Source organism: Cavia porcellus, unplaced genomic scaffold, assembly GCF_034190915.1.
Source record: "Cavia porcellus strain 051 isolate PalLab524CR breed Dunkin Hartley unplaced genomic scaffold, mCavPor4.1 scaffold_3, whole genome shotgun sequence".
Classification (NCBI taxonomy): domain Eukaryota; kingdom Metazoa; phylum Chordata; class Mammalia; order Rodentia; family Caviidae; genus Cavia; species Cavia porcellus.
Genome location: NW_026947486.1, coordinates 20882473 through 20910165, shown reverse-complemented (window position 1 = coordinate 20910165; position 27693 = coordinate 20882473). Strand labels below are relative to the sequence as shown.

Sequence of the window (27693 nt, the reverse complement as noted above, 5' to 3'; positions counted from 1 at the left end):
CACTCAAGAATTTATTTGGAGATATGTGAGAAGAGTTTACACAGTGATTTATCTTCAAAATTATTTGTCATGATTTATCAGCTGATGTCTCTACAGAGTTTTCTTTCAATTTTATTATGGGGATGAGGGTGGGGGGTGGAGTGGGGGAAAGGGAAACATTTGAAGTGCAAAAAGATTTCTCCCCATTCATTTCTTAGAGTGATTTGTTTGTCAGCCATCCCCCACAGCTGCCTTCAAATTGTCTCTCTGGTGCCCTGAGGGTTTTACATCACAGAGCAATGCACTAGGTAAAATTCAGGATGAGTAAAGGATATGCTATTCTTTTGTAAGTAAAAAAAGGAGCATGTGAAGGGGGGATGGAGAAAGACAGCCAACTTAATTCCTCCACAAGTGTGTTCTCTGGCAGATCAGTTTTAAGAAACCATATGAAATTTTGAAATAGAAATTGATTCCCTTCAACCTCCTGTATCTTAGAGTAGTAATACATACTCCACTTTCAAAGTTACTTTGTATTTATTGCTACAGAAGTAATACATACAATGTTTATGTTTTTTAAAAAGATATAGAAGATCGCATGACATGAAAAGTGAAACTACCTCTCTCCCCACCAATCACAACCAGTTTTGTTCCCCTTAAAAATTGTAAGAAATTTTCTAGGTAAATGTAAATTACATATACATATATAAAATCTGTGAAATTTAAATGAGACTTCAGTATATAGAAATTGTCTTCAAGTCGATCTGCATCTCTAATGAAACTTCAATAAAATTCTAATGAGTTTTTATGGAAGACTTACAAAGGGACCCTTAAATTAATATGGAAGACTAAAAGGCATTTCACCCCTTCCTCTTTCTTGCTCCAAGGAATAAGGATTTAATGGTGACAGCTGAGTAGCCATCTTGTAACCAATCACAATGGAAAGACCAAAAACTCATTTCAGGGCTCATTCTTACCTGAGAAAAAAGATACTGTATTTTAACAACTCTAAGAAGTACATCTTTTCATGTTTACACATTGCTGAAAACTTTGAACGATAGTTTATGATATATTTTTATTACTATTTTTTTACCTTTATTACTATTTTTTACCTTTCTTGATGGTATATAAAGTACTGCTGTTTCACACAGTAATTTAGAATCAGTGTAATGCTCAAAATAATGTTTTCATTTGTTGTTATCTGGATCTCAGTTATGCAATTCCTAAGCAGTCCTGTTTTCTATTGTCGCTCCTTGTGAAGTTTCAAGTCCTCATCCTGGCTTTTCAGGCCCTTCTGAGCATGGCCTTGTTTTTCACATCTCACTTCCTGTTAATTAACCTTGACTCAAACAAGATACACTTATTATTGGTCCTCAAATGAACTAAGCTGGTTCCTGCTTCCAGGTCTAGCCCTTACTGTTTCTTCTGTGTGGAAAAAAATTCCCTTAGAAATTCTTATGGCTTTCTCCCTTACTTGCTTTAGATCTCTCCTTAAATGACACCTTCCTTGAGTACTCTATAAAATAGCACCCCCTCCCCACTTAATCCCTGCTTTTTTCCCCATCACCACATGTTGTATTAAATAATCACCACCTGAATATATTAAATATTACACAGACATAATTATGTAAACTCCATGAGAATAAGATGCTCATTACTATATTTCCAATGGCTCTTTGGAACTTGTTAGATATTGCAATATTTGTGAAGTAAATAAGTGAATGTCATTCATCATGAGTGAAGTCTACTGTATTTTCATAAGTGTATTGGCCATTTCTATTATTTTGTGAACTACTTATATCGTCTGTCTTGTTTTCATGTGGCTTCTTGTTAATTACCCTAATAAATAACATATAAATGGCACCTAAGGTATGCCAAGAGCTATTCTATTTCATCTGCTTAACACTCACCACAATTTTAAGCAGTACTTTTATCTTCATCTGATAAGGAAACTGAGGCATAGAAAGATTGAATTATACCTGAGGCCACATAGCTAGTAAGTCACAGATGTGAAATTCAAATTCAGCAGTTGAAATCTAGAGTTTGGACTCCTAACAACTGAGCTATTAGTCCTTTGTGTCTCAGATTTTAATATATAAATACTTTTCCTATTTAACATTGACCATTATATTTTATTCCATGTTTTACCATATGATGTTTAAGCTGATGTTTATGGGTTCTGCATTTTAGAATTTTGTTTCTTAAAATTTTACCCTAATTATAAAAAGATAGTGCAAGCACAAAGGATCTAAGACTAAAGAGTGCTGCATGATTTTGAGAAATGAAAGTAAGACCAGAATGGCTTGTGTTTGGTGATTAAATAGGAGCAAGGTTTAAGATGAAAATGAGAAAAGAGATGCAGGAAGGGGTCAGATCACCTGGAGATATTCAAACCATCAGCCAGGACTTGAATCTTATCCCAATTGCTCTGAGAATCATTTGGGAGTTTTAAGCAAGGCAATGATACCATAAGATTTATTGTTTATAAACAATGATTATAAATTGACAATACTAATTAACACTAGTTACTTATGCCATTGTTTTAAAAGTAATTTACTAAGTTATTTAAACCTCAGAACATATTAATGAATTAGGTACTAATATTGTCACAGTACACAAGAGGAAACTGAGACACAAAAACATTAAAGAGGTTGGGGATGTAGCTCAGTGATAGAGTACTTGCATTCAGCCCTGGATTTGATCCCCAGCACTGCAAAAAAAATTTTAAGTGTCTTGTATTTGCTTATGCTTACTCTGCTTCTGTACCACTTTCTATTTGAAATATATCTAGTTTCAACAATGAAATATCTGATACCTACTTTTTCCATATGTTTTATGTCTCACTATTGGCCAACAAGTCTTCTCTGGGCAAAAGAAAGGGAAAATAGCAAGTCCATTCAATATCAGTGTTCCTCACTCCAGGAGTTGAACTCCACCCATTTGATTTGGATCATGCCAAATTGCCCTAAACCCAGAAATAGCCAACTACTGGCCCATTCAGAATGACCATGAGTCAGCTCAGCAACTCCTGATTACTGGTACAACAGAACTAGGCCTTACACCCTATACTCCCACAGCCACACCGACAGTCACATGAGAGAAATGCAGGATGAGCATCCACCACAGGCTTCTGAGAGATGCCTACCCTACAGAGGGAAGCAATGGGCCTAGAGATATAAAAGACCTACTAAATGAAACAGCTCAAAGCTTCCTTCAAGCACACATCTGGCCCTGAATAGCCTACACCCATGTGATACGAATGGCCCGAGGCCTTCTCTGGCTAAAAGAAAGGCTCAGAGAACAAATTCATGATTGTAGAGATGCCATGAAAAATGCAAATTATACTGTATCATGTACCAACTAGCCATCTCTCCAGTTTTCATCACAGATTGCTTCCAGCTACTATGTTTCTATCTTCCTTGAATCTTCAGTCCCTCTACCTGTAGCCCTTCATCCTGATGTCCCATTGCACTTACACTTTTGATTCCCTACCTATCTGCACTACATGCTCTCTTATAAGCCCCTGCATGGCCACAACATCTGGCCAACTACTCATCTTACCTTTGCCTTTTAAGAAAATACCCCAGATTTGAGTTCAGTTCTGAGGTTGGCCCAGTAAGATATAACTTCACCTTGGGCCTATCCTTAAACAGAAGCACAATGCACAGCACACTGTAATTTTACTTACCAAAATGTGGAATCTGATTTCTTGTGCTTGTTCAGTATGCTTCTTCCAAATCTGAAGGGTAAGTGTTGTTACACTGCACATAAAGTGACAGAAAAAATTTTGATAGGGTACTTTTATTCTTTTTCAAAATCTTAATCCTTTTAAAACCACAAAAAAGCAATACAAACAAAATTATATGACCTCAGTAGAGGCAAGTTCAGCGGTTTCTAGCAAAATGATATGTGTTCTCATTATTTGACTCAGTACTCCCACTTCTAGGAAGCAAACCAAAGGATACACTAGCTGAAGTACAAAATGACATGCATAAGACCATTTATTAGAGCACGATGTGTAATTACAAAACACTGCAGGGAAAAATGTCCACAACTAAGGACAAGTTGAATAAATAATAGTAGAGCTATAAATTGGAGTACTATAGAATGAGATAGGTTTTTTAATACAATAATTAGGAGTAAAATGTCTCCAGACATTGTCAAATGTCCCCTAGGGGATGAAATCCCCTGCAGTCAAGAACCACTAATCCAGGACAATGATCACCAATGAATAAAAAAGATTATGTAAAATGATAATGGGAAGCTTAACCTCCTGAATCTATTGATGAATTTTAGCATTAATAAGCTAGACAGCTACATATTATATGCCTCCAGATATGATACAGTAGATGATATATAGTACCACATATGGTGTACTGATGCCAAAAGTTAAAAAAAATCAAATCTAATCAATTGTCCACCTCTGACTCCCAGTTGATGATGAATACTGAATAAGTTGTGTCATCACTGGAAATAATAAGCCAACTCTAAAATGTGAAAATTGACCAGATTTCTTCACTTATAAAAGATATTTAATAGAGAATGAAGAAAAGGGTAATTTATAGTTCTTTAAAGACACTCAACAACAAAATACAATATTACTCTTGGTTTGGATATTATTTTGAAAAAACCAACTTTAAAAACACTTCATCAGGCAATCAGAAAATCAAATATTAATTGTTTTTAGAGGGGAAAAGGAAAGAAAGGACAGGGAAAAAAGAATAGGAAAATGGAAGCGAAATTCTGTAAATAAGGAGTGGAAAAGGGGTTAAAGGGAAGAGAGAGGAATGGGAAAAAAAGAAGGAGAAGGATATATCACAGGTGCTAATTCCATATGATGAATATTATCATTATGCATATCTAAAATGTACCAATAAAATTTTAAGAGCGCAAAAATAAAAAGTTTGAGCAGAAATAGATTTTTCAAACCTTGCATGTAAAAATAAAAAGAAGTTTTTAGTAAATTGTGATAACAGCACTGTAGCTACATAAAACTTATTTTTTCTGTTAGAGTTACCCATTCGCACTGAGTAAAATAATATAATATCTAGGATTTGAATTTAAAAGATTCCAACAAATCCTGGGGTCGAAAGGATAAATGAAGTAAGATTGGGGAAAAAACTGAAAATTGTTGTAGTTTAGAAAAGTGGGTTCATTCTATAATCTTTGTACTTTTGCATACATTTAAATTTTCTATAATAAAATGATTGTTTAAAGATGAAGCAGTCAAACTTTGTTTCCAGAAAAATAAAGTAGTTGTACTTTTGTCTAAGCCTCCTGATTAAGTATAGTTATAAACTCTGGACATTTTACATTAACACAAACATAAGAAGGTACCGAAAGGCAGGCAGAACAAGGTCATAGGCCTCAGAATCCAAGGAATGACACAGCAGTGAGTAACCTGAGACTTGCTTCCCCTTGTATATCCTAATCTGTGTTGTGGAGAAGCTAGTAGCCTGCAATGATCAATAAGGATAGAATACACACACACACACCCCAAGGAAATTCTCTCTCTAGGCAAAGGACCAGAAAAGGGGCAATCTCTCAAGAAAGATAAATTTTAGATAATAATCACTATACTCCAATAAAACACCACAGGGGGAAAAAAAATTGCGGCACCATTCATGCCAACAAAGGCCAACTGATAAATTTACTTCAACCTTGGTCAGACTGTACCAAGGAGCCCAAACTGGCCATCATGGTAGTACCAGGGAAGGGCAAATTGAGGGCCAGAACTTTCATTGTCTCTGGGCAGTAAAAAGCTCTCTGTGACACAAAGTCAGTGGAGACTACATGCAAAACTTGGACTTTCTTGGCCACCTGAAGATAAGGTGTGTGTGGGGAGTCCCCTCTTCTTCTTCTCAGTAGGGTGGTACAGTGGAAACCTAGTGGAGAATCATCATTTTCACAACCACCCCTCACTTATAAGCACATTTCTCCCATCACCTCATAATGTCAGTAGAGGTCATGTGAAATCATAACAAGGCATCTCCACCCCACTCAGTCAGGGTAGTGTCAGCAGAGATATGGCAGGGAACTTGAACTCCTACCTTGAATAAGCAGTAATGTTGAGGCCCCCCCAGAGGATAAATGGAGAACCTAGACTTCCATTCCACCTGGCATTAACAAAATGGCGCTCTCCTTCCCTTGTTTATAATTTATAATTCCCTTATTTATAATTTATAAATAAAACAGACTAGTGTCAGAAGACTGATGAACTAGAAAACCAACAGTCTTATAACTCTCAAAATGTCCAGGTTTCAGTTGAAAATCACCCATAACAAGAGCTGTGGACTCTAATGATAAAAGACAATCAAAAGACATCATCAAAAAGATAACATCACTGTTTATAAAGCTATATCAACAAGCAATCCCAAACATAATAAAAATAAATACAAAAGTAGAAAGTCTCAACAAAGAAATTCTATTGAGAAAGAAATAAAAGATATAAAAATAACTAAATGGAATTTTTAAAACCAAGAAATAATGTTTATAAACTTAGTGAATTGACTGTAGCAGAATGAAGGAACAGAGGAAAGAATCAATGAACTAGAAGGCAGACCAATAGAAATTACCCAATTTGAACAACAGAGAGAAAATAAATTGAAAAAATGAACATGTTTCTGAAAACGTGGGACACCTCACAAGGGATGTATGTATGTATGTATGTATGTATGTATGTATGTATAGGACATCTAGAATAACTAATAAGTGATACAAACAATTACACTTCAAAACCACCAGAGATAAAAGAAAATTCAATTCTAGAAAAAAGTTCAAGTAATTCACAAGAAGGCAGGGAAAAGAGTACAGAAAAACTCAAACAGAATCAAACAAAAATACCTAAACTAATGTCAATTTAAGCCCTAACATACAATACTCCAAACCAAAAACAACCAAAATGCCCTTTAATAGTTGAACAGCTAAACAAATATGGTACATGTATATCATGGAATACTATTCACCAATAAAAGGACAAACTATGATCTCCAGGGCACTACGATGAGTGGGAAAAAACATCCAATTTCAAAATAACAAAAATTGTAGGGTTCTGTTTATGTAACATTCTTGAAGTGACAAAAATAATAAATACAGAGAATAGATTAGTAGTCAGCAGGAGTTAGGGATGATGGGTAGGAGGGGCATGGGTGTGACTCTAAAGGGATAGCAGGAAGGAGATCTTTGAAGGAATGGAATGGAACAGTTCTATATCTTACTTTTGGTGATTACAGAAATGATAAAATGAGCAATACATACAACATTGTCCCAATGTCAATTTTCTGTTTTACAACATGTAATGACTGGGAAAACCTGGTAAAAATTACACAACACAAAACAATTATAATCTCTTTGGAGAGGAATTTCAAATACAAGCAGGATGAAATTTAATACTTGTCAATAATTTTTTACCATATAATTTTTTTTTCTTTTTTGATACTGGGGATTGAACTCATAACCTCGTGCTTGCCAAGCAAGCGCTGTGCCACTGAGCTATATCCCTGGCCTTTACCACACAATTTTCAACTAGAATACCAGATATTTTTCCCCAAATGCAGATGTTCTCAAGTGTCTTCAGAGGCTCTGATAGATTGACCTATAGGGATCTCTGTGACAGCGTGGCCCTGGCCACTTCCCTGGACAATACCGTTTGACTACAAGAAGTTCATGCCCCCATTGAGGACTGTGGCTATTGTAGTGTTTTAATCTATTTGATCTCATATGAAAAAACACTTGTCACTAGATAATTTATAAATAAAACTTATTTCTCACAGTTCTAAGGGTTGAAGTTATACCTCAGTGGTATTGTACATGCTTAACATTTGCAATGACCTGGATTAAATCCCCAACACCTTTCCCCCAAAATATTTCTGCTTTGAAAACTGGGAAGAGCAAGATCAAGGCACTGGTGGTGCCTGGTAATGATCCTTTTACTGCATCCTCACATGGCAACAGAATAGCATAAAGGACCTAAACTGGTTGCCTCTAGCCATTGAAAGCAGAGCTCTCATGATTTAGTCGCTTGCCCAAAGACCTCAACTCTTAATACCACCATGACCTCACCTCTTAATACCAACCACAGCAGGGGTTAATGAACTTTAGAGAGGACTCATTCAAAACCCAAGCAGGGAGGAGTCTTCTGTTTCCATAATAAGGCGATGTAGGAGATCAACTTGGGTCTCTTTTGTTCTCTAGCACGCAGGCCTCCAGCTAAATCATAAATACCCTCCACCCTCAGTTCAACCAAGACTGGTGAGTATAAATCTGTTCATGTGCACTTTCTCTTTCATTCGTGCATGAATGATTTGAATAAATTAAGCACCGTGTTTGCTATTCTGTTTGGCACTCTGTTATTTCTTGACCCTAAATTAGAAATTGAATCCAGGAATCTCTCAAACTCATCAAGAAGACACTGAAATTACCAGAGCCTCCAAAGTCTGACATTTTGTAGTTTTATTTTTTTCTTATAATGTATTAATTTTACATACTAATAGGGCACAATGTGACATTTCAGCACATGTACACAGCATGCCCCTGTTCAAATCTAGTCTTTTAGGCTGGGGGTGTAGCCCAGAGGGGATGTAGAGTGCCTGCCTGACATACACAAACTCCCGGGTTTGTTCCTCAACACCACAAAAACAAAATCCAGCCTCCCATTATCAACCCTCTCAATCTATCATAATCACTGTTTTATATTCAGCTTGACACTTTTCTAACTTCCACATATGAAAGAGAATATGCAGCACTTATCTTTCTGTGTCTGGCTTATTTCACTTAATATAATGTCCACCAGTACTATTTACGTTGCTACAAAAACCTAATTTCACTATTCTTTACAGCTACAGATAAATTTAGCGATTATTTCTTATACCTTCAGATTGGAAACCTAAACTTCATACTACTTCAGGAGTAAAGAAAGCTACATTGAAGGCATTATTTTGTTTGCACACAAAAAAGATCCTTCGATTATCAGGACTTATTCATTTTAGAGTACAGTGAAGAATTGCCTCACAATTCTGCTTCTAGTGCTTATCTAAAATGAAAGTACACATGAATTTTCACCTTTGCCCCTTTTTTTCAATGCTGGATTGGAAACCAGGGCTTCATGTATGCTAGACAATGCTCTACCACTGAGCTACACCTTCTGCCCCTCATCTTTACTTTAAAGATGTGTTCATGGACATTTCATCCTAGAATTCATTGAAATTGACATAATAAATTACTTACTTGTAACACATATAAACCAGATATCAAGCAAAAATATATAAAGGTTGTTTCACTGGGTGTTTAATGCCACCCCAATTCTTGCACATGTGCATTGTTGACTAATACTGGACAATTAGATTGAAAGAAAATTCACCCAATTAGAACTTAGCAGAACCTTTATCTTTCCCTAATATCACAAAACCCAATATTTGTAAAACCTTGTTAATGCTAGTAGTACTGATTCTAGTACAGACTGTTCCTGACGTATTATGATTTGACTTATAGTGTAGTGCATATGGCACTTTGAAATTTAGCTATATGTAGTCTGATGTTCTCTTGTGATATTGGGTAGAAGCAGTGATCTGTAGCTGACACTTGGTCATACAATCACCAGGAGAAACCACTGAGACTCAACAATGTACTGTGTTGCTAAACTAGGATATGCAGTAGGTTAGGTGTATTCTGCATATTTTGATTTACAATATTTTCAACTTACAATGGGTTTATTGTATGTAATTCCAACATAATCCAAGGAACATTTGTATAGGAAGTAGTAGTCTTAATAGCTGTTTCACATTTAAAGTGATTTACATTAACAGAAAAATTAAAAATTTACAAAGATTGTAGACGCATTCAAATAATATTATACCCATTGCATAAAGTCCATAAGCACAACAAATATGACAAAAGTACAAAACTAAGGAAAGGTAAGCTTTTATTATATTTTACTCCTTTCTATATCCTGCCAAACATTGTGCAGTTAGGAGTAGTGGGCTTCCTTGAGTCTCAAACTACACTGATCCCATGTCCTCTGTCCAGAAGACTTTGGCTCCTGGCTCACTGTCTTCCAATCTCTTCCTCCTTTGGTCACCAATTCTGATGATTTCACACTCGTGTGGATGTTCTAAATTGGAGAGAGCATTTCATATCAGTGAATAAGAATATTCTGTGAACACAAAACATGGATTTGTCTTCTTTTTCAAGTGAAAAAGAAAAGGGTTTAAAGTGTACATGATTCACTGATAAAGGGGTATCTGATTCCCTGTAATAGTGGCTTAGGAAAAAATTACCAGGCAATAACCTATTGAATACAATTGTTTTACAAGAGGTCACATATACAACATGGCAAAAAAGGGACAGAAAAATGGCATACATCAACCTGGGTTATCAAAAAAGACTCCACAGATAACTGGCATTTGATGTCAGATCAGAAAATGAGTATAAAAGTTTGTGAGGCAGATAAGCAAGAGTTTGGGGAAACTTGTTCCAGATAGAGGGGGAAACAAGTGCAAATTCCTGGGGCCATGAGAGACATTGATGAGTATGTTCTAGGAAATAATATTTCCTAGAAATATAGAATAATATTTCCAAGAGATGTAGATGCAGTAGAATAATATTTTCAAGAGATGAAATTTGACCAAGAGTTCTTAAACTATGAGGACCAAAGTGAATGCCCTGGTCTGAGAGTTGGTTTGGAGAGCTGGAGTGAGAGAGCTCTTGTCTGGTGAGGGCCATATTTTCCTGAGGAAGATCCCTGGCCAATGTAGACAAAGCCTTACCTAAAACTATAACTTTCCCCAGCCCTGTGACCTGTTTTTTTGCCTGCATTGTTTGCCTCACAACTATCCACCACTTCCCATGAAGAAATCTTGGATTCATCTTACATTTCAGTTCTATCTAAAATTTCATCCTTTGTGTAAATGACCACAACCACTGCTTAGAGGCTTGCAATTATTAGCCCTCATCAAAATGAACTGGGCAGCCTCTATATTCCTCATGCCTACAGTCCAAAGAATTTAACAAGAGGGCATGTCACTTCTAGATTTCCCTATTGCCTCCCAGTCCCTGCAATATAATAGTTAAGGTCCTCATCCTGATATGCAAGGCCCCTGTGAACTGCATTCAGTTTATGACTTAAGATAGCTTCTGGCCAAATTTTGTCTCTGCCTTTAAATCAAGAGCAAGTCTAAACTATTCAAGGACCCCATTACTTCATCTCAGGTCAAGAAGCAAACCCTACCCAAAAAGGGCATTCCATATTTCTCCACCAAATACCAGGTCAGAAAGTTTCATATCAGTAACTACCTCTTACTTAGAAGAATACAAATTGGAAAATGTGTCACACTTATCCTTGTAACATTAAGTATTTCGACTGGTTTTATTCCTACAATCTTTCATAATAGCACCACAGAGAAAGTATAGGGAAAGGGAGCCATAAAAGATGATTTTTGTATGAACCCCTGGGGGACACTGTAGTGTACATAGGTAGTGTTTCTGAACAAATGAAATGGGGGGATTGGTTTCATGAAGGTGCACCATAGATAAACTTAGGCAACATATTTAACCTGGTTCTCAAGACTTAGAGTTGAGACTAGTCATCAGATGCCAGTCACATTGTCATGTGAGACTTTAATTTTTAAGGAAAATTACATTTACTCAATTATAAATTTATCCCGGACGACAATAGGTAGGATGAGAATGATGATACAGTAGAAACAACAGTGGCAGCAAATCAAATCCCCAATCCACAAAATATCAGGTAGGACCCCCCACAGTATTGGAAAGGCCTCTAATATCTTCACATTGTCAGTATAGGTTTGAGGAGTCCTAAATATGCTAGTACAATCTATTGCTAAGAAAAACTTACCATCTTAGGGGAATTTGAGGCAGAAGAGTGCAGCTACTTTCTCTTGGATGAAGATGATGTTATTCCTAGTGAGAGGCAGGAAATATTAAAAATTGAGAGATAGGAATTACATTATCCACATTTGTGACAGAGCTGACCCTTTCCATGGTGTAGGAAAAGAGAGCATGAACACATTTAATAAAGTATGTGACAATACTGACCTATTTTTATGTGTACAAATGAAAGTGTCAGGCCAATTCATTTCAGTTCTAGAAGTCAAAAGGCTCTAGCAAATGGAGGGAAAATTATGGGGAGCTGAAAAGATAGTCTCAGTCATTTATTAGGGACTCCACCTTAAGAAGTAAAGGGAAAGAAGCTGTCTAGAACTGGAGGGGTATTTGGGGAGTGCCAAGGCATAGCACAAATCTCTGTCATTATGGTTTGGCTACTGCCATTAAGCTCCACTAAAAGCACATGTCTACACCTGAAACTATTAAGGCAAATCAAGCAAGGAAAATGACTTTCAAGGAAGATAATCTTGGATACTAGAAGAAAAGGGGACAGGGAAACATAGGGCTACCCAAACAAAGTCTGGCATTTTTAGCCATACACCCCCCGAAGTGGGGTAGACGTTTGTCATTGAAAACCTTAAAATGCAGTTAAATCCAAGAAATTTTTCAAAACATTTTTCAAGGACTTGAGGATGTTCTAAAGTTTTTCAAGTGGCTAATGTAAGTGATATAAAATGTGAAGCAATCTAACATTGGAGAGAAAAGAAAATTACTAAGGATCTTGGGTTGGGCAGTTGTTATGGAGTATACAGAAGAAACAAATAGGGAGCATTTGAGGCAAATATTAATCAGAAGGCAATGACAAATTAAGAGATATCCTCATGAGAATCACTGGGAAACCTTTTTTGCTAGTCTTCACAAGTCACTCTTTTTAATTAGTATGGAACCCCTGGGCTTCTCAACGCCAGAAATGGCAATATTCACTCAAAAAACTACACTTGATAATTCGACCCTTAGCCTATGGAAATATTAGATGATTTTTCAGTTACTACAACCAAAATACTTAGAAAATTAAAACAAAATGATTGATACCAGTTACTTTCTATAAGCCATCTAGAAAACAAATTTTGGTGGTCGTTATGGTTATTTAGGGTGTCAGTTTGACTGGACTAAGGAATATTTGGAAGGCTGCTAAAATGTTATTTCTGGGTGTGTCTGTAAAGATCTGTCCAGATGAGTCTGAGAGAACTAGATGGGGAAGATCAACCATCAGTGTGGGTGGGCACCATTCCATCAGTTGGGCCAATTTGGGACCAGAGAGAACAAAAGCAGAGAAAGGGCAAATGTATCAATCTACTCCTGGGACCAGGAATATACTTTTTTCCTCCACCTTTTGTGTATTAGAACTCCACGCTCCCAGCCTTAGGACTCCAGAATTTGCACAGAAGCCACTTTTCTGGGTCTTCAGGCTTTCATCTTTGGACTGCGTGTTATTCATTTAGTCTCCCTGGTTCTGAAGCCTTCAGTGTTGACTCAACAATGCCCAGGTTCATAGCTGAGGATGGTCTGCTATGGAATTTCTCAGTCTCCATGATTATATGAGTCAATATTTCTAATAAACCTCATCTCACATATCTTTATCTAGATGTCCTATTGGCTTTAAATCTCTAGAGAACCCTGAAAGAGTGGTGATTTAAAGGTTTGTGGATGGTGAACTCCTACAACAAGCCAATAATATTTATCTTTTCAGAAAGGAATAAGCAGAGACTGGGAAAGACTAGGAGGGTGTTAAACTTCTTAAAAGTCAAGCATATACTTACCATATGACCCAATAATCCCAATTCTAGGTATTTATCTAGTAGAATTAAAATGCACATTTACTCCAAAATCTGTATACAAATATTTATAGAATCCCAAAACAATTCAAACACCTACTCTGATTGAATGGATTAACTAATTTGGTAGGTCCACACAATGAAATACTATTATGCAATGAAACAGGATGAACTATTAATATACACAATGACACAGATAATCTCAAATGCATTATACTGAGGAAAAGATGTTGAAATCAGAAAGCTATGTATTGAATGATTGCATTTATAATCTAGATAAGGCAAAACTATGAAAATAGATCAGTGGTTACCAGCAGCCTGAAGGGAAAAAGTTGGGTAGAAAGAGCACAGGGAACCTTTTAGATTATGAAAGTATTCTATATTGTGGTGGTTGTTGCACTACTGCACGTTTGTCAAAATTCATAAAAATGTGCTTCTAAAAAGGGTGAGATCTATTGAATGTAAATTGTATCTTAATAAGCCTGACTTTAAAAAGAAAAAATATATAAATATGTTTTCAAAAGATAGCTAAAGGGGGCTGGGGATTTAGCTCAGCGGCATAAGTACCTGCTTGCAAGCAGGCGGTTGTGAGTTCGATCCCCGGTACCGATAAAAATGAAAAAGACAAAAAAAGAAAAAAGATAGCTAAAATAATTATACTACTGATTTCTCTAAATTCATTGAAGAGAGCAGTTTGTGCTAATACTGTTTGATCAATTATGCATGCCTATGTCTTATAATTTGAGCAACTATTTTGAAGATTACAATACACAATATATTAGCCATTGTCAATTTCCTATTATTCTATTTTTGAAATTCTGTGTCTTTATCTCTTTAAAATAAAAATAAATAAATAATATTTTGCTTAAAAAATATTTTTTAAAAAACTGGCTATCCAAAGGAGGAAAGAAGGAAGGGAAAAGAAAAAAAAGACATAAATTTGTGTGTGTGTATGATATATATATATATATATATATATATATATATATATATATGCATACATACATATATATGATAGCTAACATGACTATACTAACATATATTAGTTCTTGGAAAAGAACAGTTAATACTTATATGATTAGATCAATTTTGCATGTCTATATCTGCTAATCTAAGCAACCCTTTTGAAGATAACAATATGCAATATATGAATTGTTAAATTCATATCTCTTGTTTTGAAAGCCTATATTATTATTGTTCTGAGTTTGTTGATTGATTGCATTTATAATCTAGATAAGGCAAAACTATGAAAATAGATCAGTGGTTACCAGCAGCCTGAAGGGAAAAAGTTGGGTAGAAATAATTATACTACTGATTTCTCTAAATTGCTGTTGTTGTTTGTTTGTCTCTTTTGCTTTTTATTTTTCTTTTCTGTGTCTTTTTTTCTCTTTTAAATAAAAAATACCTGGTTCTCCAAATAAGGATATTTTAGAAAAAAAGACATCAATTTGGTTGGCTCCTGTTGGGACCCAGTATCAGATCGAGGGTAGTGCTCCAACAACTCAGGTATCTATTGTTTCTAGAAAGAGACCAATGTTTCTGCCGTTCAGGGAAAACTGTGTCCTAAGGTGTCATGATAAGCAATACATTTTATCTACATATTATTGAACTTTATATATGGGACTCTGCATCCAGGGGGAAATGGAAGAAATTGTTTTGTCTCTAAGTCAAGACTGTCCAGACGTATCCAGTCATCCCACCCTCTCACGCTTCAAGCTGGGAAAGTAAGAGTAGAGGATCCTCAGCTTGGAATTATTCTCCAAGACCACAATAGAACTGTGAGAAAGTTATAGACAGGAACAAATACCTGGACTTTCCCACTGAATTCTGAGTATAGAGTTAATTTATTGAAAATTACTAGGGACTAGGGATTTAGCTCAATGGCATAAGCGCTTTGCAAGCAGGCAGTCGTGAGTTCGATCCCTGGTACCAATAATTAAAAAAAAAAAAAAAAAGAAAGAAAATTACTTATCTGTAGGCATTGTTTATGAGACAGGAAAATTTTTCAAAAGTACTTCAAATTCTACAATGAACACTTAAAAAGATTGAGAACCAATGTTCTGATGGAAGTTCTGGAGTTCAAACTTGACATGGCCACTTTAAGTTTAATTGAGCTTAAAGTGGGCATGCCTTAGAAACCTCAAAGTTTTTTTTTATTTCTTCACCTAACAGAGTAATCAATTTTCATAATAGGGTATAGAGAAATGCAAAGTTGCCACCAAGCAATTAATTTTGATGGAGGAGTTGGTTGGATGGTAAAATCCAACTGAAGAATTCATATATTCAAAATCCAACTGAAGAATTCATATATTCATACTTAAATTCAAATGTGAGAATTATGATTCTTCATATTCCAACATACTCCTTATAATCCTACTGGTGCTGATGATATAGAAGAAATGAGAACAGTAGCCCCAAAATCATTAGCTTGGATACAGAGCTATTCCCAAGGTTTATCCACAAAATTTCCTGTGTAATTGACTCAGAAAACAAAAGGAAATTGATAACGTACTATGCCCTATTATTTCACTTTCAATCTGAGGTTTCACCTTGTCCATAAAGTCCTTGGCACTAGCTGTAGCCTGAACTCATTATTGAATGGAGAAATTCTTCAAGAAGCCTGCATAGCTATATAAATATCAATCATTGTCTATATCTAATTTACTTATCACTATCTTATAAATAATCTTAGGGGAAAACTATTAACTGCAGCATAAATCAAATTATACTTGATGCCTTTGCACAAGAAATACATTGAGAAGTTTACAAGTTTAACTCAGCAAGGGGCCAGGGTCCTTACTTGTAAACATCCTCATCCTGTTCAGAAGTAGGGCAGGGAGATGACGTGAGTGCTACACAGCCCTGGGAGGGGGGGGTATCCTGCTTACAATATAAGGGAGGAAAAGAGGCTTGTTCTCCGCCTCTTTTAGCTTTTATTGCTTTTCCTGTCTTCCACTGCCATGAACTGTTTTCCCTCTGCCATGCCACCTTGCTTTGTAGCCAGCTGATTATGGGCTGAAGTCTCTGCAAACTATGAGCTAAATAAACATTTGCTTCCTTAATTTTGGGTGTTGGGTATTTTTTCTCAGCAATGAGAGAAAAGTGACTAACACAAGAAATTCTTGAAAAAGCCTCCATCTTTTCCATGAGAAATAGCTATATAAATATCAATTGTTGTTTGTGTCTAACTTATCATTATTCTCTAAATAATCTTAGAGAAGACATACTAACTAAGTGTAGCATAAATCCAATCATGCTTTGAAGAAGACTGCTTTGCACAAAGAAAAGCTGGACTGGAAACCCAGAAATCCAAAATCTAAATAAACTATCTTAGATACTATAATTGGAACTAGAAGTTTAAAATTATAGCTTTTAGGCTTCCAAAAGAATACTCAATTTTGACAAGGTCCAAATACCATAGTAACAAAGTCATCCTATTTATTTTGACAGTAATAGGTTGTTAAATAGGTTGGATATTCAGTATGTGAAGAACTGTATTTGTGACTACCTAATTCGTAGTTCCCATTACAGAATCAGTCTGTCATAGTAGTTAAGCTCTAGAGCCATTGTTACAAGGCTTCAAATCCTACCTCTGCTATTTCCTAGCCATGAAACTTGGCAGATTTAACATGTCTGTGCTTCAATTCCTTTGCCTGTTAAAATAGACAATTATAATGACATCACTCTAACATTAATATTAGTAGTGGCATACCAAGTGTACTTCAAACCAGGAAGAGCTCTTTGAAGTGTTATCTATTAATATTATAATTTTCACTTCCAGGGACCCAAAGTATAGATTTGAATTGATAAATAATACTTAGTAACATTGGATGATCTGGCCAAAATATGTAGTGAGATTCCTAACTTTAAAGACCTTAGAGCCAAGTCTGGGAATTTAGCTCAGTGGCATAAGTGCCTGCCTAGCAAACATAAGGTTGTGAGTTCAATCCCAGTATAAAAAAAAAAAAAAAAAAGACTTTAAAGTGAGAGGCCTCAGCTGGTTCCGCTTCTCTACAGTTTTGGCCTTGGCTATTACAACTTGGAGAAGATCCAGTAACACCAACATATTGTACACACTCCTCTCTCCGATGAGTAGATCTCAATCTTTTCCTTTATACTTCTGGAAGCTCCTGCATTAGCCACCCAAGGTCAATATAGGTATAGTAGTCTTCGAGGGTTGCCATAACAAGGTATTACAAACTGGGTGGCTTTAAACAACAGAAACTTATTCTCTCAGTTCTGGAGGCTAGAAGCTCAAAATCAAGATACTGACAAGGCCACGCTCTCTCTGAAAGCTCTAGGGGAGAGTCTGTTCCATGCCTTTCTCCTGGTTTCTGGTATTGCTGGCTGTTGGTGCATTCCTACAAACATATCACTTTGATCTTTGCCTTTGGTATCACATGGTATTCTCCCTATGTGTCTGTCTATGTCTCTTCCCTTCTTATAAGACCAGTCATAGTGGTTTAATAGCCACCCCTCACGACTTCATCTTAATTTCCAAATAATGTCATGTTCACAGATACTGAAGAGTTAAATATATATATTTTAAGACACAATAAAATCTATAAAAGGATTAAACAACAGACATTTTAGTGTTCCTGAAACTATGTTGTCGTCATAGCACACTGGATAATATTAGAAGAAAACACTGCAGTTTAGTTTTCTACTTGCCTAGAATGCTTTCTGCCATGGTCCCAAACCAGCTTCCCAAGATTGCTTTCAGGTGATCCCTAGATAGGAGTTATCACTTTAGGTAAACTTTGGCAAGCACTTTGGCTTTTCTTGGTTCAGAGATACTTTTGCTAATTTGAGGCCATTTCAACTTTTGCTAATTGACGTCATATGAAGGAAGATGCTCCCTACTGGAAATCACCCAATTAAGATATTTTGCTTCTAAGGCAATGGGGTTACTTTCAACTGACAAATGCCCTTGTGAATAACAAACCTCACAGAACTGGATGGGCAGGCACACATGTCTGATATCTCCAATCCTGTGGCTATTGTAGAAAGAATGAGTCAGGTCTAAAGGTTGAACGGCCTGAGGTTGTGATGTCTTGGAACTAGAATTGGACTAAATACCTTCCCCTTTAGGTGGCCAGAGGAAACAAAAACTATACATAATAAGGCCTGACAGACAACTTATGGAGGCTTTAATATAATGAGGGCCCAAGACTGAGAGTCAAAGATAAAAAAAAAACAGTTTGGAAAAGAGATACAACAGTTTTAATGCAGAGTTTAAATGTTAAATCAATTAGCTAAATGATAAGAGTTCGAGGTTCAGGCCAGAACTCTGCTCAGGACAAGAAGGTCCTAAAATGATTGAGAATTGGTCATGGCATCTTGCCAAATGCCATTTTTGTTCTCAAACTTTTGTGGCAAGTGGCAGTATGAATAATCACTTATTAATGTGAAAGCTGGAACTGGGTATATACAGGTGGAATACAGGAATAACAGTTTATCCATGTATTGTAGTTAAAGGGACAAGGGAAGAAGGCCTCAATCTTGTCCTCAGGAATCAAAAGCAGAGACAGACAAAATGCTTTCTCTTGGAATGCCACCTCTGAGGACCATAAAACTACTGATATCTATCTCATTCTGGAGGAACTTGGCCCATCAACGTGTGTGCTTTAAGGCCAGGCTTCTTCCCAGACTACTAACCACTTATTACTGAGCATCGTGCATATACTAGCCCTGGCCTAGTCTCATGAGACACAAACTCCTTGTAACCAATCTGCCTGGCTCAAACTTTCTTTGAACTACACAGCAGCCTAGGACTCTTTCTGGTCTATCCTTTTCTTCTCATATCTTTTCACAGATTTCAGATCCAGATTGTAATCTGAAGGTTCTCTCTGCTTACCTTTGTTTATTCTTCTTCATCACCCACAGATATTTCCCTCAATCAATTTCATACACATCTATTACTATCTTGGCATTTGCTTCTTGAAAATTCTGAGTGGACATAAATTGTACTGTTTGTTGAGTCCAAAAAGAACAAGTAAGTATGATGGCATTTGTGGATTGGATTACTCACTGGCAAAGAAAATGCCATCCTGAGATACATTATGGGAACATAGTCCTTTCTATAAGATTATAACCCAAATGTTGAATATTTTACCTATTACAATCTGGGAAAATATCTGGTAGAGGGAGACACATTGTACATACAACAATTCTGGCATTCAAGATAGGTCAACAGAATTGACTGGTTATTACTAATTTGTATTGATAAACCCTAGAGAAGGATAGTGAGACTGAGGGTTGTTAATAAGTAGTTAATGGCTAAGTGTAAGATCCTGAGAATACTGCTGATATCTTTCAAAGCATTCCTTTTCTTTTTCAGTTTATTGAAGGTGCCCACATCAGAGGGGTAGACTCAAGACTTGACAGATCCAGAGTTCTCAAGATAGCTAAATGCTCATCCCAGGCAAGTCTGTCAAGGTACAGTCATACTCCTGGTTTGAAAATGCTGTGATCTGGGGCTGGGAATTTAGCTCAGTGGCATAAGCGCCTGCCTTGCAAGCAGGCAGTCGTACCTGGTACCGATAAAAACGAAAAAGACAAAAAAAAAAAATGCTGCGATCTGAAAAATAAGATGGAAACATATTTGAGATGTTGACTCCATAGATTCCCCCTGAATTCTCATGAACTGTAGAGGTAGTCTATCCTTCCAGAGAAAGAGTACTTCCTTGAGGCTAGAAGATGCCCCTGAGTCATTTTCCTCAAAAAGCAAATAGTTCTTCCTTCAGGAGCTACTCCAATCTTATCTCATGACTGCCAGGCTAAAAACTTGGGTAAATCCCAGTATAGGACTGGAGATACGCTAGGCCTGATAAGGAAGGAAAGAGATTATACACTAAAGGGACTGTAAGAATCATTTGCACCTAGAAACATTAAACAGTGAGTATCCCTGGATTTTGAGGTGCATAATAAAGATATCTAGGACATAAGATTAAATAAGCCAAGATTCATTGACCTGAAGGTACTTTCTTGGGATGTGGCTTTAGCCCTTTGGCAAGTACCCCAGGGATGGGGCAAACTCACAGATACTATGGCTCTTAATAGCCTGCAGGAGGCAAGGCCTGAGCTATGAAGCAGAAATGCCTGTGTTGCCTGAGGGAGGGTGTAGAGACAAAAATAAAGAGGCTGAATGGATTGCATATGTTGGGATGGATGTATCATGTGAGGTCAGAAATCCCACCTGTGACATTTCACAGGGACTCTAGAAAACTCACTGTCACTAAAGCCATCAGGAAAGTACCGGTGAGAGGGGCACCAGCATTGCTAAGAAGTTTTAGGGGCAGCTCTCACTTACAGGCTAGGACTAAGGATACAAGAGGTGGTCATAGAGCATTGTTCATCAAGGTCTGTGTTGGTTAATCTTGTCAGTTTGACTGGATTAAGAGACTCCTGAAGAGGTGACTAGACTGTAAAGTCACTAGTCATCACTAATCTCATCAATGGGGTTACACATTGATGAGTTCATAGCTGAATGGGCTATTAAGAGGTGAGGCTGGCTGGTGGTGGTGGTGCACACCTGTAATCCTAGCACTCAGGAGACTGAGGCAGGAAGATCACTGAGAGTTTGAGGCCGGCCTGGACTACACAGTGAGTTCAAGGCCAACCTAAACTACATAGTGAGACCCTGTCTCCAAAAGATAAAAAGCAAAAACCAAAAAAGACAAGAAAGAGAGAGAGACAGAGACAGAGATAGAGACACAGAGAGAGACAGAGACACAGAGAGAGTCAGAGATAGAGTCACAGAGAGAGACAGAGACAGAGAAGAGAGAGACAGAGAAAGAAAGTAAACAAAGACGGGAGGCCTACTTGGAGGAAACGGACTGTGGAGATGTGACCTGGCCCCTTCCTCTGGGGCTCTTCCCCTGCTGCTTCCTGGATGCTATGAGTTAAGCAGCTTTCTTCCACCCTGCCCTTTCACCATGTAGTTTCCACACTGGAGCCAGCTGCCCATGGAGTGAAACCATAAGCCAAAATAAGCCACTCCTCTTTTAGGTTTTGAGTGTCAGGTGTTTTGTTCCAGAAACAGAAAAGCTGACACATACAATGGCCATGGAAATTGTGAAACCTTAAAGGAGTAGAGTACAGAGAGCAATTCACTGTCTGAAGTCAGGGTGCTGAAATCACCATAATGACTGGTAAGATCCCAAGAGGAACCAAGTGGGTTTGCCATGCAGGGAGATGTGGAGATGATTAATAGAATATGGTGCTAGGGGCTGGGGATTTAGCTCATCGGCATAAGCGCCTGCCTTGCAAGTGTGTGGTCGTGAGTTCGATCCCCAGTACCGATAAAAAAGAAAAAGACAAAAAAAAATTAAAAAAAATAGAATATGGTGCTTAAGCGGCAAAATAAACAACTGTTCACAAAGATGCTACTTAAATCTACAACCAGAAAAAGCCAAGAACAGGGGAGGAGTGATTGTCCTAATAAAAAATGTGACCATAAAAGGTTGAATGAGGGAGATCACTGTGCTGATGAAACATTCTAAGATCATGATCGCCATGGTGATGATCTGTACTTGTGATAAAATATCATTTAATGATCCACAAATATACAAAAAATTGACTTATGCAGAAGTTTGGTGAAATATAAGCAAGATCAGTGGTCAAGTTCATTGTGCCATCTGATTTCCTGGTTTGCACAATGTCATATAGGTATGAGAGCTGTCAATATTAGGGATAACAGGTTCATGGGACCTCTCTGTACTATTTTTGCAACTTCTTGTGAGTATATAATTATTTTTAAAGTTAAAATCTCAGAGGTACATACAGAAATAATAATGGCAACTCTGAGGCACAATGATTGTTGTTGTTATAGTTTATTATGAAACATAGTTACCTGAAACATGAGGAATTACAGAAATTCTGCATTTTCATGCAGAACAGTATCTTAGTGTGTTCTATGTCTAAAGCAAAGAAGACTTTGTTAGGTAGCTGAAACTCTGTTGCCTTTTGTTATTGAGATACATTCAACAGGATTGCTTTTCATAAGGTAGGCAAGTTAGAAAGCCTCACTTCAAAACTTGCGGCTTGGGAATAATACGGGGAAAAAATCTCATGGAAAATAGTGGATCACATATTTGATGCTACAGTATACGAAGTTATACTCAAAGATTTCAAGGAAAGAGACAATATGGTAGCTACTTTTATGTCGGGATAATCTTGTGGTGAAACTCTATTTTGCTTAAATGGTTATGTTTTGATCTGCCCTGATTTGCTGTTATGCCCTCTTTTATCTCAATCTCCATTTTATTATTTACTTTTTTTATCCTTTTAATTAAGGGAAAAATAAATTAAAAAATAGCAGGATATATTATAGTGACCCACTTTGACTTTCCATTATCTTGATTTAAAGCCCTGTATTGCTCTCACCATCTTGTTTTGACTGATATTCCTCTATTCTGTTTTGCTTGATAGTATCAGGTTCGAAAGTTTAGGCAACAGCTGTGAAGATAGTGGGATTCATTATGACACCCATTCTGGTTGATTATTATCTACTTTTGAAGACCTATAATGTTTCCAATGTTTTGGTTTTGTTGGTTTTGTTCTTTACTGTTTTGTTCAAATTTTATTATAACTAATGATATAGGCAATTCTATTAGAGATAGCGGGAGGCATTATGGTAACCATCGTTGATCACCTAGTATTATGCTTTTACATTATCTATTACATCCATCCTTTTGATTTCACTGACTGTTCTGTTATGTCACATTTGGTTCTACTCTCTTCCAAAAAAGTAATAAGAACTGTGGGAGCAACAAAACCCAAAATGTGTAATTGTCATTGTACAAAAGAGAGGAAAAGAAAGTGCTCTAAATGATATAACTGCATGTATATTTAAGTGTATAAGATAGATAATGATATTACTGAGTTTTTTTTTTCACTTTTGATTACCAGAAAGCAAGTTTTATTTATTTATTTATTTATTTTTATTTAAGAGGAAAAAGAGAAAAACACAAAACAAACCAAAGCGGCGTAAGGGTACACGCAATACAGAACTACAAAACAAAACAAAACAAAACAAAACAAAACAAAAAACCATAACAGTAAGAAATTACCTGCTAGTAGATTACACACTATTTTCTTGAAAATAGTTCCTCAAATCACAGTATCAAAGAACACAAGGTGGACATTCAAACAGGGAGACTGCAAACAGCTGTGTTCAATGTTCCAAAAACATTGATAAAGTCAGCTATTTAACACCCCCAAACACACTTGCTGTTATATCCGTTAGAGCTCTTTTTCTTTTTTTTTTTCCCTCTCTTTTTTACAACAAAATTTACACATCTTGGATTTTATTACTCCTTAGTGCTTATTACTTTCTTTGGGGGGGGGAAGAATACAGTCAAATATGGCAAAACAAAGCTGTCAGTCAGTACCAAGGATAGACGTAGCACATGGTGTAGAACAGAGTACAAGTTTATCAACAATGGTTATCAACGTTGTCCCTTGTTTCCTTAAAAAGAATTGTCTATCTTATTAGATATTATAAAGTTGGACAAAACAGTAGAGAACAAGACCAATAAAACTTAGGCATTGTAAACATTACAGGACTTCCAAAGAAGACAATAGTCAAACCAGAATGGGTATCTTAGTGAATCTTATTGTCTTCAAAGTAGTTGCCTATGTCTTCAAACTTGATACTATCATATAGAATGGAACAGAGTCTAATCGGTCAAAACAAGATCGTGGGAGTACTACAGGACTTCAAAACAAGTTAATAGGAAATCGAAAAGAGTTACTATTTATATATCCTAAATTTTGAATTTTTTCTTTAATTAAGACAAACATAAGAAATGACTAAATAATTTTTTTTGAAACAATAAGGGGGAGATTGAGATAAAACAGGACATAACAATATAACAATAGAGGTCACAGCATGACTGTTTCAATAACCTAGTACTTCACCACCTTATAACCTGACTTAATAGTAGTTACCATAGTGTCTTTTTCCTTGAAATATTTGGGTAAAACTTCATATACTCTAGCTTCAAATATTTTCATATCAAGAAGCCCAGAATAAAGCCTTTCTAATTAATGAGTGAAAACTTTATAAGGCTTCAAGGCCCCCTAATGGGGAATCATGATTACCACATATTTTTATATATTTGAATCATTACTTACATTAGGGAAACTATTCGGTATTCACACATGCGAGATTGATTTATTTCACTTATGAGTATGGTCTCAAGCTGTGCTGGAAAAACTGGCTCTCCATTTGCCAAAAACTAAAGCTAGACCCATGTCTATCACCATGTACTAAATTAAAATCTAAATGGGTCAAAGATCTGAATATTAAAACAGAAACACTAAATCTATTGGAAGACAAAATAGGTAGAAACCTTGGAGACATAGGAGTAGGTAAAGAATTCATGAACAGGACTCAAACCGCACGGGAAATACTTCCCAGAATCAATAACTGGGACCACTTCTTATTAAAACGTTTCTGCATGTCAAAAGAAATCTCCAGCATAGTGAAAAGAAAACCCACAAACTGGGAAAAGATTTTAGTGAACTCTCTCTCAGACAAGGGCCTCTTGTCTAAAACATACAAAGAATTAAAGAAACTCAGACCTCCGAAATTCAAAGATCCAATCCAAAAATGGGCATCTGAGATGAATATGCAATTCTCAGATGAAGAAATGCAAATGGCAAATAAATACATGAAAAAATGCTCATCATCATTGGTCATTAGAGAAATGCAAATTAAAACCACACTGAGATATCATCTCACTCCTGAAAGAATGGCCAGGATCAAGAAAACCGACAACAAATGCTGGAGAGGCTGTGGGGAAAAAGGAACTCTCCTGCACTGCTGGTGGGAGTGTAGACTGGTACAGCCTTTGTGGAGATCTGTCTGGAGATTTCTCAAAAAGTTGGGACTGGAAATCCCATTTATTCCAGCTATTCCACTTCTAGGCATATTCCCAGAAGAACTGAAAGCATCATACCACAGTGATTTATGTGCACCTATGTTTATAGCAGCACAATTTGTAATCGCCAGATCTTGGAAACAACCCAAGTGCCCATCAACTGAGGAATGGATAAAAAAGTTGTGGTATTTCTATACAATGGAGTATTATTCAGCTATAAAGAAGGATCACATTGAGATATTTATCGATATTACTGAGTTTTATTGGATCATTGAACAGAACGGTTTGCAGTCTCACTGTTGGAATGTCCACTTTATAAGCTTTAATTTTGTAACTTGAACAATTATTTCTAATATGACAAAATGTAATCCATTAACTAGTGATTTCCTACTGTTTATTTTTTTCTGTAAATCTGTATAACTTGTACCCTTTCTCTGCTTTTTTTTTTTTCCTTTTTCTCCTTAAATAAAATTTAAAAAAAAAGAAAATAGTGGATCACTTTTGTGCTGGGCAGGGTGGTGCTCACCTGTAATCCCAACACTTGAGAGGCTGAGACAGGTGGATTCTAGCAAGTTCAAGCTCAACCTGAGTTACATGGCAGGTTTAAGCCTCGACTCAACTATAAACAAAAACAGTGGATCATTCTAAAGAAATGCTATATCACAGTTAATCTTGTTGTCACAAGGAACAGTGATATTGTGGGAAAACATGGGCTCAAAAGTGATTCAGAAAAGTCCCTTTCTAATTATGAATAAATTTTGGAATTCTTCAATTTACATTGCTTATTTTTATGTACTCATGAGTGATATATGGAAAAATAACATATCTATATAAGCCTAACAGAATTATTTCAATAAATAGAAATAAGAATTACAAGTGCTAAGAACACATTATGACATGGTATACTGGGTAGAATTTTTACTTTCTTAATGAATTGATACATAAAAATAATGGTACATCTTACTCTTGATAATGTGTTAGATTTAATGAAATATCTGGGGAAAGTCCCTGGCTTGAGCTCAGTGAATATCTTTGCATCCTACAGCCCAGTTCTAACCACAGCTCTCACCTCTGCCCTTTGAGGATACATGTCTGCCTACCCACATATAAACCACTTCTGGAATGCGGTCGCCACAAGCCAGAAAACATTCAGCTTACATTACTGGAGCCCTGACTTCTACTCCCAGCATGAGGTACCTACCCTTTTCAACCTTCTCTGACTCATACCAGGGACTTCATGTTTTTCTATCTGTGCTCTGCTAGTTCCTCCATTGTATAAATGGAAGACAATCACAAATGAAAATTGGACCTACAGGTCATTTCAAGTAGTCAGTATAGGGATCAAAAGCCAACTTGACCCAGGGGGAAATAAGTAAGGATTTTTTTCCAAATCAGCATGATCCGGCACCATCACAAGCTCTGTAAGAAGTTTCTGATTTAATTCAGGGAGACAGAGTAGTACTAAAGAAGAAGGAGGAGAGGGCCCTGGCTCTGGTTGAGAACTATCGGGTCTTCTCTTAGATCTTGCTTTAGGTGAAGATTATTTCCATGGGAAGAGCAGGCATGAGAGTCTTAGACTTGGCAAAGTCATTTCATGGTGGGAAAACCAGAAGTGAGGTATATGATCCCTGTTTTAAGTGCCAAAAGTTGTCCCCCAGCCTGCTCAGCAGCTGCCTACTTGTATGAGAGCCTTAGTTTGAAGTGGATACAAAGGAATTTGGAAAAGAATTTTTAGGAGGTAGCACATGAGCAAAACTATGAAGTTGGTGTAAAATGAAACATTTCTAGTTAGTAATTGATTATTTTTTCACTAAATTTGGCTTGAGATTCAATTTCAATCATTTTATGAGTCAGGTAGATTTGTTTCAGGTTTGGGAGAGTTATTTCTTTGTGGTTCTTTTGATACTTTTAATTTCAATTTCATTTTAAGGTAAGTAATCTTATTCTGTCTGTTTGATTTTTAAAGTTTTCATAAACTTTTCTAAGTGCAGATGGGCTGAAAGCAAATGTCTTCCAACAGCAGTTTCTACTTTTATTAACTATTTTATGTTACAATCCTTACCATTTATTCATTTTGTGAATTTTAAAAACTTATTTAAATTGTTTCAATGGTGTTGCATTGTGCGTCTTTCCTATTAGATAAGTTTTAACTT

General features: G+C 36.4%; 1 long non-coding RNA gene across 1 annotated transcript in view; it reads right to left on the bottom strand.

Moving 5' to 3' along the window:
* Positions 1-9604: 9604 nt before the first annotated feature.
* LOC106025881 (uncharacterized) overlaps positions 9605-27693 on the bottom strand; it is a 40368-nt gene continuing 22279 nt past the window's right edge. Inside the window, exons 2-3 of the long non-coding RNA XR_001199471.3 lie at positions 11828-11892; positions 9605-10084 (exon numbers count right to left, since the gene is read on the bottom strand). This is a non-coding gene — a long non-coding RNA (uncharacterized LOC106025881). The remainder of the gene's footprint in view (positions 10085-11827; positions 11893-27693) is intronic.